Source organism: Callionymus lyra, chromosome 16, assembly GCF_982586985.1.
Source record: "Callionymus lyra chromosome 16, fCalLyr1.hap1.1, whole genome shotgun sequence".
Lineage (NCBI taxonomy): Eukaryota > Metazoa > Chordata > Actinopteri > Syngnathiformes > Callionymidae > Callionymus > Callionymus lyra.
The window spans coordinates 20,530,417-20,550,939 of record NC_141833.1 but is presented as its reverse complement, the minus strand read 5'-3'; the positions used below and the strand labels follow the sequence as shown (position 1 = coordinate 20,550,939).

The 20,523-nt window shown below is 38.1% G+C and overlaps 1 protein-coding gene across 1 annotated transcript in view; it reads right to left on the bottom strand.

The window, feature by feature from the left end:
• Window positions 1-20,523, bottom strand: part of ptprfb (protein tyrosine phosphatase receptor type Fb) — a 229,339-nt gene that overhangs the window by 174,101 nt on the left and 34,715 nt on the right. The window contains exon 2 of the mRNA XM_087811318.1: window positions 14,396-14,466. The gene's annotated coding sequence lies outside the window, so the exon portion shown is untranslated. The remainder of the gene's footprint in view (window positions 1-14,395; window positions 14,467-20,523) is intronic.

Sequence of the window (20,523 nt, the reverse complement as noted above, 5' to 3'; positions counted from 1 at the left end):
AGCGAAAGAGAAGCAGCGAGCGCAGCTAAGATGTTCAGCCGAGACAAAAGGAGAGATTAATTTATGAAAGAACGCTTTCGAAATCACGTTTTCGATGCTAAATCCGGCGTCGGTCGGAAAAAAAAAACCCGTCCACGCCCCATTGACGAGACGTTGTTTTTTTTTTCCCAGCTTCCCGGAGTGACATGTATACCCTTCAGTATGATGTCAAACACCACAGGCAGGCTGTCTTTCATGAGCTCAACACAAATGGAACATGAAAACCTTGACAAGAGACAATATTTATAGCCGGGCTGTTGTGTCGGATGACTCTTGAGACCCCAGATTCTTCCCAGGCCTCTTGGCGTGACAGGGGGGAGTGAAGTAATATATATGTTGAACCGCTCGACACTCGTATAGCTCGTGCTTCAGCACATGAAGCCTGAAGAGACGTCGACGGACAAAACATGTCAATTTCTACTTGCTTAAGGGTGATTTGGCTCGAATGCTTTCCTCAAACGAAACAGCATTATTGCTCACGAACATGGGTTTATTCGGTTGACCTTCAATTATAACGTAAACACTCGACTTAAAGTTACACAACGAAACATTTCTCACTTACTTTGGTTAGCGAGTTAGCAAGCCAACTCACTTTACAGCCTATACAGTTATTATTGGGTCAGTAAAATGGAAAGAAATCATATTTACGAACAAGCTTACTGCTAATTAGCATGCTACCTGTACCCAAGTGTTATTAGACTGTATGTTATGTTTAGAAAATTGATGACTCAGCTAACCAGCTAACTTTATAGCCTTGAGAGTTATTATTTCGTTGCTAACATTAAAATGAAAAATGATATTCACAAACTCGCTAACTGATAATTAGCATGCTAGCGGTGAACAAGAGCTGTTAAGTTGTGTTACTAAACTGTACGTTGCACAATGATTCACAAAATTGATGACTCACTTCGGTTTGGTCAGGTAGCAAAAGCTAATTTTTTTGCCTTTTGAGTTATTATTTCGTTGCTAACATTAAAATAAAAAAACATATTTCCAAACTCGCTAACTGATAATAAGCATGCTAGCTGTGAACAAGAGTTGTTAAGTTGTGTTACTAAACTGTATGTTACACAAAAATTCACAAAATTGATGACTCACTTCGGTTTGGTCAGGTAGCAACATGCTAACTTTATAGCCTTGAGACTTATTATTTTGCTGCTAACATTCAAATAAAAAATCATATTTACAAACTCGCTAACTGATAATTAGCATGCTAGCTGTGAACAAGAGCAGTTAAGTTGTGTTACTTAGCTGTTACACAACAATTCACAAAATTGATGACTCACTTCAGTTTGGCCAAGTACCAACCCGCTAACTTTTAGCCTTGAGAGTTATTATTTCGCTGTTAACATTATTACAAACTTGCTAACTCACCTAGCCAGTTAGCATGCCACAACTGTGTGTAAACTTTAACAGTTGCTTTGACCTTCAGGTCAAGGGTTGAATGTCAGCGTGAGTATCAAGTTAGCGAGCTAGCTAAGCGAAGGGTCACATTCATTAGCGGTATCTTTAGAATCACTGTTGCATGCTAGAGCGCTAACTTCTACCGTACTTTACTTTAAATATAAAATGGCGTCAGCGACACTTTAGCAACTTAATCATGACTTTTAAATGATGCAACTTGTTGTTCAAAATAGATTAAATAACAAGATAAATGCTGGTGATAGTCATAGTAAACGCACAATGTATATTTATTATTATTGTTATTTATTTATATTTATTAATTTAGGGTATATTTATTTGTTTAATACCATTTTTAATTCAATTTAAAGACCTAAACCCCACATCAGTAAACTAGGTTTTGGGACAATATTATCCAAAATTTTACTTTAACGTTAAATAAATAGTTTTTTTTATCCACTGAAAACTATCCAGTAAATACATTGTGCGTCGTATACGTTCTCATGTCTAATTTAAAACAAATTAATTACTTAATAAATGTTAGATTTCAAACTTACATAAAATCTCACGCGTCACAGTTTTGAGTCTTTGTAAATTGGATTTGAAACACTTTAATGTCAATTAATTTAAATGCTTTTAAGATCTTCATGGATACGTAGGAACCCTGTATATATACAGTATATAAACAGTATATATGTCATTTATAGATATAATTTGTACCCTTTTTTTCTCCTAATTTTTAATATTGTGAATTTCTACATTTTCTCAGTTAATATTGACAAAATAAAGGCATAATTAACTCTGATGTGTCAGGATTTCATCAGTGACTCCAAGAATACTTGTGAGTCTTTCCTACGAAACAATTGTCTCCCTGAGATAAAACAACACTCCTGCCTTCTATTTGCACGAGCAAACAGGTCAATAAAGCCGATCAATACGCGTGATCGATCGGGTGCGGAGGCAGATTTATAAGAGAACAAACATCCGGTCTCGCGGGGAAATCCTCAAACCCCTTTTCTCCCCAAAATCCAAAATGAAAACGTCCTTTTTTTTAAAAATCAGCCGCTTCTTTATTCCTCATTAGAAACGCCGGGCGAGGAACGACGGCGGGCGTCCGAGGGTGACGGAGAAACTAATCAAAGCGGACAAATAAACCACTAAAACACGCTCTGACCTTTTTTTCCGGGGTCCGCGGGGAGCGACACGGAAATGTGAGCGGACAGTGGAATCATAGTGTGACTAATAGCTAGTGAAGGAGCCGGCGTGTAACCTGAACGCCAAAATAATCTCGCCCACGTCTCCATGGCCACTTCGGGGAGACAGCGGGGGGGCTTCACAAAGGGATCGGACGACCACCTGCACTCCCAGAAGGACCCGGCGCTGCACTGGCACCAGCATTTGATACGCTCTGGATTCCCATTACTCGTCGGGAAGCGGGACTGGCTGGGAAATCCATCTCCCGGTGTCAGGTTTATCAAGCCCCCTATGCTAACTGCCAGGCCGGGGTGACGAGGGGGGCATAGCCACGCACGGTTAAAGAGGTGTTCACTTAACTGTAGACCAGGCGGGGGGGCTCGACCGGGGATATACTTTATACTTCGCTCTCGGATACGATTCTACGCTCTCCAGTGCTGGTTTAGTAGAAGAATGGAGCAGGTTTTTTTTTAGGAATAAAATAACATAAATCTAAGTTCATAGTCAGTTCTTGTGGAGCTTCTGTGGCTGTTCACGGATGAAAAGAAGGAGGAAAACCTCTTCTCTTTTTTTCTACTTCACATTGGAATTCATTATCTTCAAGACACTAGATGAATGTTCTACAACAGCAACGATGAAGATATCACTGGAGAAAACAACCTACATGATTGATTGATTGATTGACACACGCGAACTAGAAGAAATTTGAGTAGAAAATTATTATTTTGTTGCTAACATTCAAGTAAAAAATCATATTTACAAACTCACTAACTGCTAATTAGCATGCTAGCTTTGAACAAGAGCTGTGAAGTTGTGTTACTAGACTGTATGTTACACAACAATTCACAAAATTGATGACTCACTTCGGTTGGCCAAGTAGCAACCCGCTAACGTTATAGCCTTGAAAGTAATTATTTCGTTGCTAACATTAAAGTAAAAAATCATATTGACATACTCGCTAACTGATAATTAGAATGCTAGCTGTGAACAAGAGCAGTTAAGTTGTGTTACTTAACTGTATGTTACACAACAATTCACAAAATTGATGACTCACTTCGGTTGGGTCAGGTAGCAACATGCTAACTTTATAGCCTTGTGAGTTATTATTTCGTTGCTAACATTAAAGTATAAAAAATCATATTTATAAACTCGCTAACTGATAATTAGCATGCTAGCTTTGAACAAGAGCTGTGAAGTTGTGTTACTACACTGTATGTTACACAACAATTCACAAAGTTAATGACTCACTTCGGTTGGCCAAGTAGAAACCCGCTAACTTTATAGCCTTGTGAGTTATTATTTCGTTGCTAACATTAAAGTAAAAAATCATATTTACAAACACGCTAACTGATAATTAGCATGCTAGCTGTGAACAAGAGCTGTTAAGTTGTGTTACTAAACTGTACGTTACACAACAATTCACAAAGTTAATGACTCACTTCGGTTGGGTCAGGTAGCAACATGCTAACTTTATAGCCTTGTGAGTTATTATTTTGTTGCTAACACTAAAAAAATCAACCATTATTACAACCTTGCTAACTCACCTAGCCAGTTAGCATGCCACGACTGTGTGTAAACTTTAACAGTTGCTTTGACCTTCAGGTCAAGGGTTAAATGTCAGCGTGAGTATCAAGTTAGCGAGCTAGCTAAGCGGAGGGACCTTGCGGTCACATTCATTAGCGGTATCTTTAGAATCACTGTAGCATGCTAGAGCGCTAACTTCCACCTACTTCACATTGGAATTCATTATCTTCAAGACACTAGATTGAATGAACAGCAACGATGAAGATATTACTGAAGAAAACAACCTACATGATTGATTGATTGATTGACACACGCGAACTAGAGGAAATTTGAGTAGTAATAGAAATTTAAGAAAAAATTAGACATTGTATTTAGACATCGAGTACACATTTAAAATAGCGAAACAATAATAATAATAAAAGATTAAAACAAATAATAATGTATTATACAATTATAAAAAATGAGTAATAAATAAAGATATTAATAATAAATAAAGAACATATAGTAATTATAAAAGAACAATACATTACATAAAACTATTTTTTTTATAATTTCATTTCAATAAGTTTAAGTTACTTTTTTTATCTTTCTTATCTTTAAAATATCTGTCTTACTGTTTTAAACTGTTGTTTTATAATCTGTCTGTATGGTGTCCTTCCGTGTTCTGAAAGGCGCCTTATAAATACAATGTATTATTATTATATATAATAAAAATAAAAGATAATGAAAATATAGTAATTATCAAAAATGTACATCGATTCAATAAACAATAATAACACTACAATAATATATGATCATAAACATATAGTAATTATAACATAAACGATGTGAAATAATCAATAATAAAAATACAATATTAATAAATTATAGTGAAAATATGCTTATTATAAAATAGGAAAAATGTTAAATAATCAATAATAAAAAAATACCATATTCATTAAGTATACTGAATATATATTAATCATAAAATAAATAAAATATAGTAATTATAAAAGTAAAAACATTAACAGACATTACCATAGTGAATGATAGTGACTATATATTAATCATAAAATTAATAAAATGTTAAATAATTATTAATAAAAATATTAATAAATGATAGTGAAAATATAGTAATTATAAAAAAATAAAACATGAAGAAGTCATTAATAAAAATAACATAATAATACATGATAATGAACATATAGTAATTATAAAATAAAAAACATGAAATAATAATTAATAATAATAACATAATAATACATGATAATGAACATATAGTAATTATAAAATAAAAAACATGAAATAATAATTAATAATAATAACATAATAATACATGATAATGAACATATAGGAATTATAAAATACAAAATATGAAATAATCATTAACAATAATAACATAGTAATAAATTATAATGAACGTATAGTAATTATAAAATAAAAAACATAAAAATAATCATTAATAAAAATAACATAATAATAAAAGATAACTAAAATAGTAATTATAAAATAAAATCTATAAACCCACACAACACGAGGAGAACATACAAGTTAGCAGCTAAAGGCTAATTATCAGATCCAGTTGAAGATAACTAGTAAATCACCATCAAACATTCTCTAACTAGTCATTGGACGAACACTGAGCTGAAAAGCCGAGCCTGAGCGTCTAAAAGAGATATTTCCTGCTCAAAAAGACAGATTTCCTGGAGGCTGACGGCGTCCACATGCTCGTGTGCGTCAATAATCCAGACTGACATGCACAAGATACTCTCAAGGAGAGCCCGTCAGGACGCGTCGCCCGAGTCCTCGCCGTGAAGCAAACAAACCAGAACTGACAATCCTGGAGAAAGTCCACACATGAACCGAAGACCCTCTCGTGAGGAGGTTCAGGGATGAGGCTCACCTGGGAGCAGAGGGAGGTTCCACAGGACGAGGATGTTCTGGTCGCTACGTACACAACCATTGTTCGGTAAAAAAAAACATTTCCTGGAAGTCGTTTTTTTAAATGTTTTCACCTTCAACCACATTTTTTTTGGACGAATAAGGGGAAAATACAGAATGAATGTTGGAACAAACACAACGTAAGTCGTTTTTAAACACAAGAATTGAACAATTTAACCAGTAAATCAACCAGATAATCTGTAATTTGAGATGTAATTTTTATTATTGATTATTTTACGTTTTTCTGATTTTATAATTACTATATTTTCACTATCATTTATTATTATCTTATTTTTGTAATTGATTATTTTACATTTTTCTGATTTTATAATTACTATATTTTCACTATCATTTATTATTATCTTATTTTTGTAATTGATTATTTTACATTTTTCTGATTTTATAATTACTATATTTTCACTATCATTTATTATTATCTTATTTTTATAATTGATTATTTTACATTTTTCTGATTTTATAATTACTATATTTTCACTATCATTTATTATTATCTTATTTTTGTAATTGATTATTTTACATTTTTCAGATTTTATAATTACTATATTTTCACTATCATTTATTATTATCTTATTTTTGTAATTGATTATTTAAATTTTTTCAGATTTTATAATTACTATGTTTTCACCATCATTTATTAATATGTTATTTTTATGATTGATTATTTAATCCTTTTTTTATTTTATAGTTACTACATTTTCACTATCATTTATTATTATGTTATTTTTATTATTTATTATTTAATAATAATTATAAATAATAAACTTCCAGCTGCTAGATGGCATTAGAGCTAGCTAAAGGAAGAAATAAATACAGCGAGATCCCGGTGATGACTGAGGATGAGAGGATACAGTGACTCCAGCAGCTTTTAAAGCTGATCTTTGGACATATTTTGGTTTGAAAACAAATAAAAACAGTTACGACTTCGTCAAGAGTCATGTGGTCTGTAAATACTACAACACCAGAGTCAAGTACTGGACAATACTACACATATATACTTGTTACTACACTATCACAAGACCAGAGTCAAGTACTGGACAATACTACACATATATACTTGTTACTACACTATCACAACACCAGAGTCAAGTACTGGACAATACTACACATATATATACTTGTTACTATACTATCACAACACCAGAGTCAAGTACTGGACAATACTACACATATATCCTTGTAACTACACTATCACAACACCAGAGTCAAGTACTGGACAATACTACACATATATATACTTGTTACTATACTATCACAACACCAGAGTCAAGTACTGGACAATACTACACATATATCCTTGTTACTACACTATCACAACACCAGAGTCAAGTACTGGACAATACTACACATATATATACTTGTTACTATACTATCACAACACCAGAGTCAAGTACTGGACAATACTACACATATATACTTGTTACTACACTATCACAACACCAGAGTCAAGTACTGGACAATACTACACATATATACTTGTTACTACACTATCACAACACCAGAGTCAAATACTGGACAATACTACACATATATACTTGTTACTACACTATCACTATCGTGATATGTATCGTATCAACAGATTCTTGACTATACACTCCTCTAGTATGAAGTAACTCAGCAAAATAACCTATTATAACAAACGTCAAATCTGACCCAACAAGTCATTTTATGTTTCAAAATGTAAGATTAATGTATATATGCTGACCTTTAGTGATGTTGCTTTTAAGATAAAATACGAAACAGAGACTGTTCATGTCAACAATTAAAGTGAGAAAAGAGGTTAAATTACTGTTCAAGAAAAGACAAACACAGAGAGAAATAAAGTAAATTGAACCCACAAGAGTCGACATCAGACTCAAACTTCTTCTCACAGACAGTTCTGTAAATATGCATCTAGCTTCACCGCAACCTCAAATAATAAGAAACAATTGATCCTGTGTGTGAATAACCTCCATACTCCTGCCGTATGTGGTCATAGGAATACAAGGCTGTGTCTCGCGCACTTCTGCACTTACACTTAGTATTATGAGTGCACAAGTGCGTCCCGATGAGGAGTGTGCGAAAATGTAGTGCGCAATGAGCACTTAATTGGCACACTCAAATGGACGGAAAATCGAGTGTGGATCGATGGACACTTTCCACCCTCAACGTCAGCCATCTTAGTGACGTAGATGATGCTAAACTGAAGCTAAACTGAAGCTAAACTGAAGCTAAAATGAAGCTAAATGAAGCTAAACTGAAGCTACGTCACTGACGACGCGTCTTCGGAGCAGATACCGACGTAAATGTCTTGAGAAAACACTAATTTTACCACAAACCAACACAACAACAGTAATAACACAATGAAACACAACTTATTTACTTGTTTCGATTGGCGAAAAGTGTTGTCAAGTGTCGGCATTAAGAGTTCCAACGACTGGTTGCGATCAACGTTAAAAAGCAGTAGAAGAAGAAGCTGTCGAGTAATTTTCGGTAACTGTGTAGCAGCAGAGTTTGATTTGAGACAGTACTACCTAGAGAAAAGAGATAAAGCGATTTGAGACACAGAAATGGGAAAACTTTTGTGCTGTGTCTTAAATCACATACTTCTTCTACTTCTCTTCGTGCACTGGTTAGTGTGCATCAGGATAGTGTACGTACTAACTAGTAACTAATACTCCACAGATAGTATGTCTCAAATCAAACTCTGCTGCTACACACTAACAGGAAATGACGCAACAGCTTCTTCTTCTTCTACTACTATTTAACGATGATTTCAACCAGCTGTAGGAACACTATCGCCACCTGCTGGCAGCACGTTTGGTTTGGATCAAGAATGTCAACTTCACGAAGATGGAGTCGTTTATGGTAGAAAGTGTCCATCGATCCATACTCAGTTTTGTGGGTGTTTTAGTGACAATTTAGTGTGTATGGAGCACTACATTTCACATACTAAGAATTGAGACGCACTTATGCACTAAAAATACTAAGTTTATGTACACAAGTATGCGATTTGAGACACAGCTCATGTGTTTCCAGGTCCGAGTAACCGACGGAACCAAGAACCCGGTCCAGCTTCCAAATGTGACGCAACCCATGACATTTTATCAATCCTCGGCTTACGACGTGTCGTATTTTAACAATCCCGAAGTGATATTGTCTCGGAGTCGGCGTGAAAATTGAACTTCAAATAACATTCAGGACGTGTCGATAACACAATATCCGCGAGGACGGAAATCACTTCAACACGCTCGGCTAAAGGTAAATGTCAAAGTGAAACTTGACTAACAAAAGAAAGAAGCAGAGTTTCGGAAGCGTCTCATTATTTTTGTCTGGTTTTGCTTAGTGGCCTCGGACCCCCGGGGGCCACAGGGGCCGCTGCTGATACAGTACATTGTACCGGCTGGAAGAACGAAACGCTGACTCAGGAGCCACGGAAAAAAAGAAAAGAAAAATCTATAAAAACGTTGAAGAAACGTGAAGGAAACGTGAGGAGATGAGAACGTCTGGATTTTTTTTCATATCCCCACGAGACGAGGAAAAAAGGTGCGGAAAAAATGAAGGAGCACAAAACGAGCAGAACCTCCTTCTAAATATTCCACGGCAGGTTCTTATCACGGGAGCGTGTCGGCGCTGGATGGAGATGTTCATTAGCTGATCGCTGAGACAAACACCTTTGAAGGATTAAACAGTCAAATATAACAAGATGCTTGAATTGCTGTCCCGGTTGTTACCGCAGATCAAAGTGGGGCCTGGGGGTCCGCTAAGTACAGGGGGGGTGTGGGGGGGGGGGGGCAGGAATCGTGGAAGCCTTGGCTCCCGACAGAACAAGTGCTGGACCGAAAAGATACAACATCTGACGTGAGCGTTGCATTTCCCCGAGGCTTGTTCTTTCAGAAAAGTGTCAGCCCCTTCCTCGCGTTCACTCTCTGCTACCGACGACTGCTAATGAAACAATATTGAGAATCTTTCGCTGGATCTTGTGCTATTTAAAGAGAAGGAAGCTCGATTAAACTACACATCTTTTCATCTCAACACTTCCAAGACTCCTGCGATGATATGGAGACACCGGTTTGTGAAGAAGGCGACAACACAAACACAACGAGATAACGTTGATAAGTGTCGTCAGGATTAGGATCATCGGCAAAAATCTATCGATACGATACGTATCACGAAACAGTGTCAACGAAACAATCTCATGATGTATTGTGATTGTGTAGTAACAAGTATATATGTGCAGTATTGTAGAGTTCTTGACTCTGGTGTTGTATAATTTACAGACCACATGACTCTTGACGAAGTCGTAACTGCTTTCATTTGTTTACAAACCAAGCATCAGCTTTAAAAGCTGCTGGAGTCACTGTATCCTCTCGTCCTCAGTCGTAACTGCTTTCATTTGTTTTCAAACCAAAATATGTCCAAACATCAGCTTTAAAAGCTGCTGGAGTCACTGTATCCTCTCGTCCTCAGTCGTAACTGCTTTCATTTGTTTTCAAACCAAAATATGTCCAAACATCAACTTTAAATGCTGCCGGACTCACTGTATCCTCTCGTCCTCAGTTGTAACTCCTTTCATTTGTTTTCAAACCCAAATATGTCCAAACATCAGCTTTAAAAGCTGCTGGACTCACTGTATCCTCTCGTCCTCAGTCGTAACTGCTTTCATTTGTTTTCAAACCCAACTATGTCCAAACATCAGCTTTAAAAGCTGCTGGACTCACAGTATCCTCTCGTCCTCAGTCGTAACTGCTTTCATTTGTTTTCAAACCCAACTATGTCCAAACATCAGCTTTAAAAGCTGCTGGACTCACTGTATCCTCTTGTCCACAGTCAACGCCAGGATCTCTCGGGATTTCATATTACCTTAAGATAGCTCTATTGCCATCTAGCGGATGGAAGTTTAATTGCAACACAAAAAATTAACTTAACAAAAAGTTAACTGTCACTTTTTATACACACTTTATTCCATTTTAGTAGGAAACAGAAGTATGGTAAAGAATGAAATATAATTAAGCCAAAAATAAAGAAATAAAAAATAAAAGCTACTGGAGTCCACTGAATCCTCTCGTCCTCAGCCATCGCAATTATTTTATTGTTCTTTTAGCTTAGTTTATTAGCTACACAAAAATTAACAAACGCTGTAAATATTTGCATGTTAATAGTAAAGAATAAAATAATAATGATAAAAATGGTAAAATAAAAATATAATCATTTTATTTTGCACACTGTATTAAATATAAGCCATAAAATAACTATGATGAATAAAATATGATTAACACCCCAACACAAAAAATAATATACTATAGAAAAAAAAGAGTGACCATTTAGTGCCATTTAATATCGATAAGGTCAAGTAGAAAAATATAAAGATATTCAAGTACATTGATATTTTCATTCACCACTAGCTGTAGCGCCATCCAACCTTGAACTCGCCTTTTATCCACGAGTTCAAGAAAAGAGACAAATAAGTGTCACTTTTGTCATCATGTGCAGAAAGTAGTGTAAGCATTAACAAGTAACTATGATGTCAACGATACACGAAACACTGGAATATGTATATATTTTGTTCAACTACGTTAAACTACTAACATAGCACACTGTAAAATCATTTCAATTGCCTTGAGTTTCCTCCGGGTACTCCTGTTCAACGGCTGGACAAAGCTTACATTATGCTTGATAACATCATAGCGCTAATGACTACAGTAAAAATAACAACATGTTACGAGTTACGAAACAGAACTAGGACAATATGGAGTTAAAAGCGACAGAACCTTTACATTTGGATTGAATCTAATGTTGTACAAACGCTGAGTATTTACCAAGAAGACGAGCTAATGAAAAAGCACTTCAGTTACGTTCGTCTACTGCGGCGACTACACAAGTCACACAAGAAATAAAAAAATACATTAGTAACTGCTGTACTGCTGAGATAGTTGTTACTTCCTGAAGTGCAGTGACAGCGAGTGCTGGCGGCGTGTGAACCTCTCAGCGGACGGCGAGACCCCGAGGTTCGGAGATTGAAGCCAGACGGACCCGACGTCACAAGTGGACGTTACAAATATATAAAATGAACGTGTGGCGCTCGCTCGGCTGCAGAAGTACTTTTCCCAGCGACATGTACTATATCTGCCCTGATGACGGACGGCTCGTCGACCCGCGATCGTACGATCGTTTACCGAGACTTTAGACAGGACGTTTCTACTCGTTTATATCTTATTTTATATACGTCTATTCTTTTTTAATGGATCAAACCTGTTATTGGAGTTTCATACGCATGATTATGAAGGAGTTTAACACTTTTAAAGTTCACTTTTATAATCCATAATATAGCTAGCAGCATAAATCATTGCTTTTGTATTTAGGTTCTGTGATGCGACTCACCACCAGAGGGCGCGAAAGGTTATATATCGGAACTTCCTTATTAGCGTCTCATAGACCTGCTAAAGCGATTCATAGTCATTAAAAGTTTCTCAGACTTGATCCAACATGCATCTTAAAATCCTAAATCCAAGTCAATCTTAGATCCGATAATCGATTCTTTCTCTCGAGTCAGACTGAAGTATCAATGAGTCCTACACATCTGGGAGAGGCTTTGCGACATGGATATAAAATATCTTATGAGCTCATTGAATATGGTGATATCAGTGTCCACAAGATGGCGCCACCGTTCACGATGACCCTGCAGTACTGCGATGTCTGTTGACGACTCGTCAACATTAGCGAGTTCCCTTGAAGTGAACGAGTGACTCGTAAACGTATACGAGTGAGTCCCGCGACAACAGCGCCAACGATTCGTAAAGCGAGTCGAAAAAACTCATGCGACTCGAAGATCGCGATGACCCTCCAGTACTGCGACGTATGTTGACGAACTCGTAAACATTAGCGATTTAGCGAGATCCCTTGAAGTGAAAGATTCGTACAGTGAGTCGGGAAAACTCATGCGACTCGAAGATCGCGATGACCCTCCAGTACTGCGACGTATGTTGACGACTCGTAAACATTAGCGATTTAGCGAGATCCCTTGAAGTGAAAGATTCGTACAGTGAGTCGGGAAAACTCATGCGACTCGAAGATCGCGATGACCCTCCAGTACTGCGACGTATGTTGACGACTCGTAAACATTAGCGATTTAGCGAGATCCCTTGAAGTGAAAGATTCGTACAGTGAGTCGGGAAAACTCATGTGACTCGAAGATCGCGATGACCCTCCAGTACTGCGACGTATGTTGACGACTCGTCAATATTAGCGATTTAGCGAGATCCCTTGAAGTGAAAGATTCGTACAGTGAGTAGGGAAAACTCATGTGACTCGAAGATCGCGATGACCCTCCAGTACTGCGACGTATGTTGACGACTCGTCAATATTAGCGATTTAGCGAGATCCCTTGAAGTGAAAGATTCGTACAGTGAGTAGGGAAAACTCATGTGACTCGAAGATCGCGATGACCCTCCAGTACTGCGACGTATGTTGACGACTCGTAAACATTAGCGATTTAGCGAGATCCCTTGAAGTGAAAGATTCGTACAGTGAGTCGGGAAAACTCATGCGACTCGAAGATCGCGATGACCCTCCAGTACTGCGACGTATGTTGACGACTCGTAAACATTAGCGATTTAGCGAGATCCCTTGAAGTGAAAGATTCGTACAGTGAGTCGGGAAAACTCATGCGACTCGAAGATCGCGATGACCCTCCAGTACTGCGACGTATGTTGACGACTCGTAAACATTAGCGATTTAGCGAGATCCCTTGAAGTGAAAGATTCGTACAGTGAGTCGAAAAAACTCATGTGACTCGAAGATCGCGATGACCCTCCAGTACTGCGACGTATGTTGACGACTCGTAAACATTAGCGATTTAGCGAGATCCCTTGAAGTGAAAGATTCGTACAGTGAGTCGAAAAAACTCATGTGACTCGAAGATCGCGATGACCCTCCAGTACTGCGACGTATGTTGACGACTCGTAAACATTAGCGATTTAGCGAGATCCCTTGAAGTGAAAGATTCGTACAGTGAGTCGGGAAAACTCATGCGACTCGAAGATCGCGATGACCCTCCAGTACTGCGACGTATGTTGACGACTCGTAAACATTAGCGATTTAGCGAGATCCCTTGAAGTGAAAGATTCGTACAGTGAGTCGGGAAAACTCATGCGACTCGAAGATCGCGATGACCCTCCAGTACTGCGACGTATGTTGACGAACTCGTAAACATTAGCGATTTAGCGAGATCCCTTGAAGTGAAAGATTCGTACAGTGAGTCGGGAAAACTCATGCGACTCGAAGAGCTCACCATTTTAGTAGGTAAAAGTTGCTGACTCACCTCATTCGAAAGCGTCTGAGGACGGGTGACTCGGCATTCCCAATTAAGTCCAAATGAGTTTGATCACGACTCTGGAAGACAAAAGACGAGGAGATGATGATTTTCAAAATAAAAGCATGTGAGTTCACGGGTGAAGTGAGGACACGAAATAGTTAAAAACATCCAGGACTTCATGTTGATGCTCAGGAGTCCAGAACCTTTGTGAGCAGGAATATTGACCAGAACTCAACTAATGAACGCTCACACTTTTGGATTTAAAGTCCAATTAAAGTGAAACGCTGGTTCAACTGTTGACACTTTCCAGGAGGAGGTGAACCAGCAAAGGCAACTTCAGGGACTTTAATGAGCTTCAGACCTCAAAACAATCCAAGCCCAAAAAAAACACACTGAAATGTTTGGACAAAAACATTCTGCATCATTATTTTCGGCATTTTTTAATAAACAAATGAGTTTTACCATTAAACAAATTCTCTTAATACTTAAGTAATTCCTTTAAGTTTTCCATAGTATTTATTTTCGAAAGTAAATTGTATTTCTTTTCTATTTTTCTCATAGTTTTACGTTGTTATTAAAACTAATATTTCTTATCATGTACAGTAAGTAGTAGTTTATGTGGACGTCTCGGTGTTCGGCTTAAAATAAACGTAGATTAATGTTCAAGATATTACATACATGACCTTTAAAGATGTCGTTTAATAAAAGATAAGATTAGGGAAGGTGCCCTTTGAGAAGTATTTTTGTTCTAATAGTCGTAAAACAATTTAGTTTTACCAACAAATACTTCTTATTGTTACGAGTGTATTGTGTATTTATTTCCTATTCTTTTTCATAGTTTTGTGTTTATTTAAAGTCACATTGTAACCATTATTTCTACAGAAATCAGCAAAATGTTTTAAAACACAAATTAATAAATGAAAGAAATTATATATATATATATATATATATTAATGTATTAAATAAAAAAGCTTAATCGTAATCATGATAATAATATATTTTTAAACCTTTATCTTTTTACTTAAAACATTTATATATTATATATATATATAATTTCTTTCATTTATTCATTTGTGTTTTTAAATATTTTGCTGATTTCTACAGAAATAACGGTAACAATGTTACTTTAAATAAACACAAAACTATATATATATATATATATATATATATATATATATATATATATAAAAACATCTAATACGTATGTAATACGTGTTAAATATATTTGTTAATTACCCTAAATTCTTTAATTATTCTTTTCTTTTACATCTCTATTTATCTCTGTATGGGATCAGTTTTATCATTTATTTGTATTAAATTGTAAAACAAATAATATATATTGTACAAAAATCTTGAAAATATTTTTTTTTCATCATTAAAAAAAAATCCATAGCTCCAAAGAAAGAGAATTGAATTCCTGTATCTAATGTGGCTCTTGCCAGGGATTAATTGCGCAGCTCGAGCCTGATTTATAACAGAGCCGTGTTGGATCCCGGACCGGCCAGGCTTGGAAATGAAATGACATATTAGCTACAAAAGTGGGATCGGCAGGAATCATAAAAAAAAAGTGGAGAAAGCGTTTCTCTCTTTACAACCCAAAGCGACTCCGTCCGCTCGAACCGTGGGCCGAGACATTAATCAGGGGGACACTGATGCATTGAGTTATCGTGGAACCCAACACCACCAGGAGTGAAGGCGTAAGAGGCCCCTTTAACCGCCGAACCTCCCACAATTAAGTGCGGCATCTCCTGAAAAATGAAGCCGGGGGTGAGATCATCGGCGGCGGAGCGGGTCCAGGGTATTGACTTGACACACCGAGTTATTCCTCTAACGTGTTTAAATCCACACGGGCATGCATGAAGATGTGAGTGGGGCGGGGGGGGTTAAAAACGCTGTCCAGTTGTGCGTCGTAGTGATTCCCTGGCGTGTTACAGCCGTCCAAGTGTGAGCTGTGACTAATCAATTCCTCAGCAGTAACAAAAAAAAAAAGAAACTGCAGCGCGAGGAGGTATATTAGCATCTGTCGTGTCCCACAGAGTCCAGTGGGCGCAACATGATACCACGCAGAGGTGGACGCAAGGACGTGAGGGGGGGGAAAAAGACGAGGGGTAGCGGATGCGAGGGGATTCTTTTGTCCTCCTTTTCTTTGGGCAGGAGCTCAAACAGAAAAGATGTGGTCAAGGACGCCGGTCTGGAGGTCGGCCCAGTTCTATTCTCAAAGTACTTGTTTAGCTTCTACCCAGGTTGCTTACAAAACAGCGGTTTTTAGCAAGACTGAGAAACTGGTCAAGTCATGCCGCCCGTGAGAAGGCTGACGGAGCCTTAACCTCTCAACGACGATCCGTCCGGATGACGGTCGCTCTGGAAACCCGAGCGTGAAACTAGCTTTTGTGGTGAGGGGTGGAATCTGTTTGGGTCAGGACTCACCCTTCCGTATCATCACTTCCACTACTTTCTCACATGTCCACCATATGCCTCTGTTGCGCTCTGTCAACGGGTCGGTTGAAACACTTATCCAGAATCTGGCGGTGTGGGTTCTGTCCGTCCACGGGACACCATATGGTTGAACACAAACACCAGGAGGACTCTGTTCCCACATGGACGAGCGGTGCTGAGCGATTTTGGGATGAAAATCAAGTTGTAATCTTCGTTTATTTAACTGAATGTAAACTGAAATATGTAAAGACGTGGAGTGCGTTTAGTTTGAAGTCTGCGTCATGTTGACAGGTACTTGGTTCACTTATATACTGGTGGTTGTTGTTGCTACTTTCAGGTGTCAGGTGGCTTTTGCACAATGTCTGACTATGTCTGTTGTCAATCCTGAAAAGATTCTTCTTTGGCACCAAAGACAGTGCATTTGCGTCAATGACAGATCAAAAGTTTCCACCGGATGAAGCTCCCCTACCTAGTCCCTTTCCACCGCCTAAGGTGCCACTTTGGCATCAGTACCTTCCTAATCTTTTGTGACGGTTGATTTACTTTAAAGGTTCGCATCACCTACTGAAAGCCTCGCTTTTTGTTCCTTTTTCTTCGCAGGTACATTCTATTACTTTGCTGTGTTCACTTGGATTGTTCAGTCCTAAACAAGAGTCCTGAATACGATCACGATAGGAATGGGTACCGACACCATAACGATAACCCCTGCCATCCTTCTAAACTAAAAAACAAGTCCGCCTTACCAAATCTCTTGCCTCCTTACCGTAGCCACGCATAAACCTAGCCCCACCCCTTATGCCAACGACAACAGCTAGGAAGTATTTAAGCTAGGTGATGTCTAGCTAGGATTCTAATCCTTGTTGGATATAATGTGTATGTCTTTATTGTGTCAAAGTAACCTTACCGGAACCATAACCCTGACATTTTAACAAGCTTGCGCAAAGACAAAGGCGGCTGTCGGACCTGAAACGCCATTGGCTAAGTAACGCCGTTGCCACGGCAACACCTGTGATTGATGGCTGCGTTAAGACGAATGGCTACAAGTCATTAGGCGGGTGTAACAGTGCGTGGCGGCCATCTTAATAAACAGGGACAAAGCAATTACCGAGTCATTAGAGAAAGGAATGAAGTGATACAACATGGTGCTTGTACGTTTAAGTGTCATGCGGGAGGGATGTGGGCCTGAAAGTGGCCTTGTCCAAGTCCGTGTATGAACAATCTGTGTGTGACCTTTGGATCTACAGGACTAACAATTCATCAGAAATACATCATGTGTAACTGATGCATTAACTACAGAGCCCTGGTGGAGTCCAACCCCCACTGGACACCCGACTTCTGACCAGTAATACAAACCCTGGGTTTTTTTATGTCAACATTTGTCTAAACGGCTTTTTGTCGTCATTCAAAGCCATCAGAATTTGAACGAAATCTAAACCTATCGCGAGAAGATGAAGGTTCAACACCTTGTTGTTTGAAGTCTAATATGACAAAGATACTTTTGCGAGTATGATGCTGACAAAGCAATTGCGATGTACATTGTTCTACCGCCAATACGACTGAAAAACCATGAGAGCGTTATGACAACACGGGTTTTACCAGACGCTTGATATGGAACTTTGTTTTTTTGTGGCACAGACTGAACGTTTGTTCTTTTGTGGAATCGAATAATCTTTGGTTCTTTTGTGGCACAGACTGAACTTTGGTTCTTTTGTGGCACCGACTGAACTTCGGTTCTTTCGTGGCACCAACTGAACTTTGGTTCCGTTTGTGGCACAGAGTAAACTTTGGTTATTTTGTGGCACCAACTGAACTTTGGTTCTTTTGTGGCACCGAGTGAACTTTGGTTCTTTTGTGGCACCAAGTGAACTTTGGTTCATTCGTGGCACCGACTGAACGTTGGTTCCCGTTGTGGATCCAACTGAAATGCTTTGGTAGTACCAAGTATCGAAACATACTTCGTCTTTCGTCATTCAGTTTCAATACCCAACATGTGATAAGTGATAAAGGAAGTGAACATCAGTTTAACTTGGTATGTTGTGTTCTTTTGCACAACTATTTGTTATTTATTTGTTCTGCAACTGAACAGCTTGTAGTGGAAATCAACCAAAGTAAACTACGTGTGATGTATAAAGTATCATGGAGTGAAAGTATCATGATGTTCTGTTCTATGTTAATATTTGTATCCTTTGTCTTTGTTATTTTTTTTTGATCTATGTTCTTGTTCCTTATCTTTAGACTTAGATTGTATCATCTTGTTCTCTCTCTTTATTTCTCTTTGTTCTTCTTTTATTTTTATTTTAATGAATAATTGCTGTATTGCTGTGTTCTTATTGGAAAACAACTATTTTAGTTACAATCAATAAAGTTCTACCTAACCTAACCTAATGTCATTTTTTTTTGGTAGGAAATTGATCTTATAAAACTTCTATTGAAAAAAATGTAGTTCAGGAACCGGTATCCAAGTGAAGGTATCGGTATCAAAAGCTTTCTATTGATACTCAGCCCCAGTTGTACCGAGTACCACCACATGTTCGGAACTATACTCCGAGAGCAACAGACAATGTGATACCCAAGGAATAGAGGTATTCTTTAGCTTTCATCTGACATTTGTTTGTTTCTTCTCGTCTGGACTATTGTAACAGTTTGTTTTCATGTCTTAACAAGAAGGATGTGTCTCGTCTGCAGTTGATTCAAAACTCTGCAGCCAGAATTCTGAGCCGCTCTAGTAGAAGAACTCACATTTCTCCGGTCCTTAAAACTCTTCACTGGCTTCCAGTTTCTTTCAGGATCAACTTTAAAATTCTGGTTCTTACTTTCAGATCTATTCATGGTCAGGCTCCTCCTTACATCACTGATCTGATCCAGCCTTACACCCCAGCTCGGGCTCTGAGGTCTGTGGATCAGAATCTACTTATGGTTCCACGCACACGGTTCAGGACCAGAGGAGAGAAATCTTTTCAGGCTGTTGCTCCTAAGCTTTGGAACGATCTTCCTCTCTCTTTGTGCTCTTGATGGATCTACTGACTCCTTTAAGAAACATCTTAAGACGTTTCTATTTGTTCAGGCTTTTCCTTGAATTTCTCGAACTCCTGTGTTGTTCTCAGTATTATCTTGATCTTTAAAGTATGTACTTTTTTGAGTATTGTTTTGATTGTCTAAGCGCTTTGTGACCCTGGTCTCGAAAAGCGCTATATAAATAAATATTACTTACTTACTTACTTACTTACATTAGTACTTTTTAAATGGTCCCTGAAACGATGCCTTCACTGAACTACCTCCAAATACACACATATATATTCAGCTTCCTGTCGCTTGACGGCTTCTTTACCTACCGTCTCGTCAAGCCAGCGTTCATAAGGGTTTGATGGCCGACTCAAGAATACTTGTTGACAAGAATATTGTTGTGCGGACGCCCACACACACCGGAGCAGAACAGTACCGGCCATGATTGAGGGGGAATTCTGAATTCAAATGAGGGCGAAGGAAGACGAGAGCGAAACAGATGCGCCGTTGTTTCCGTGGCGAGCGTCGCCGCGCACGAGCTACGCCGACTGTACAGTCACTCCATCATTCCGGGTGAGCGGCCGATTCATCTATAGCTGCTTGACTGGGATCCAATCACCATCCACGACGGGGCCAGAATCAAAGACGGGGCCGACAGCTCCAAGAAGCCACTGTCACGGCAGATTTATGGCACA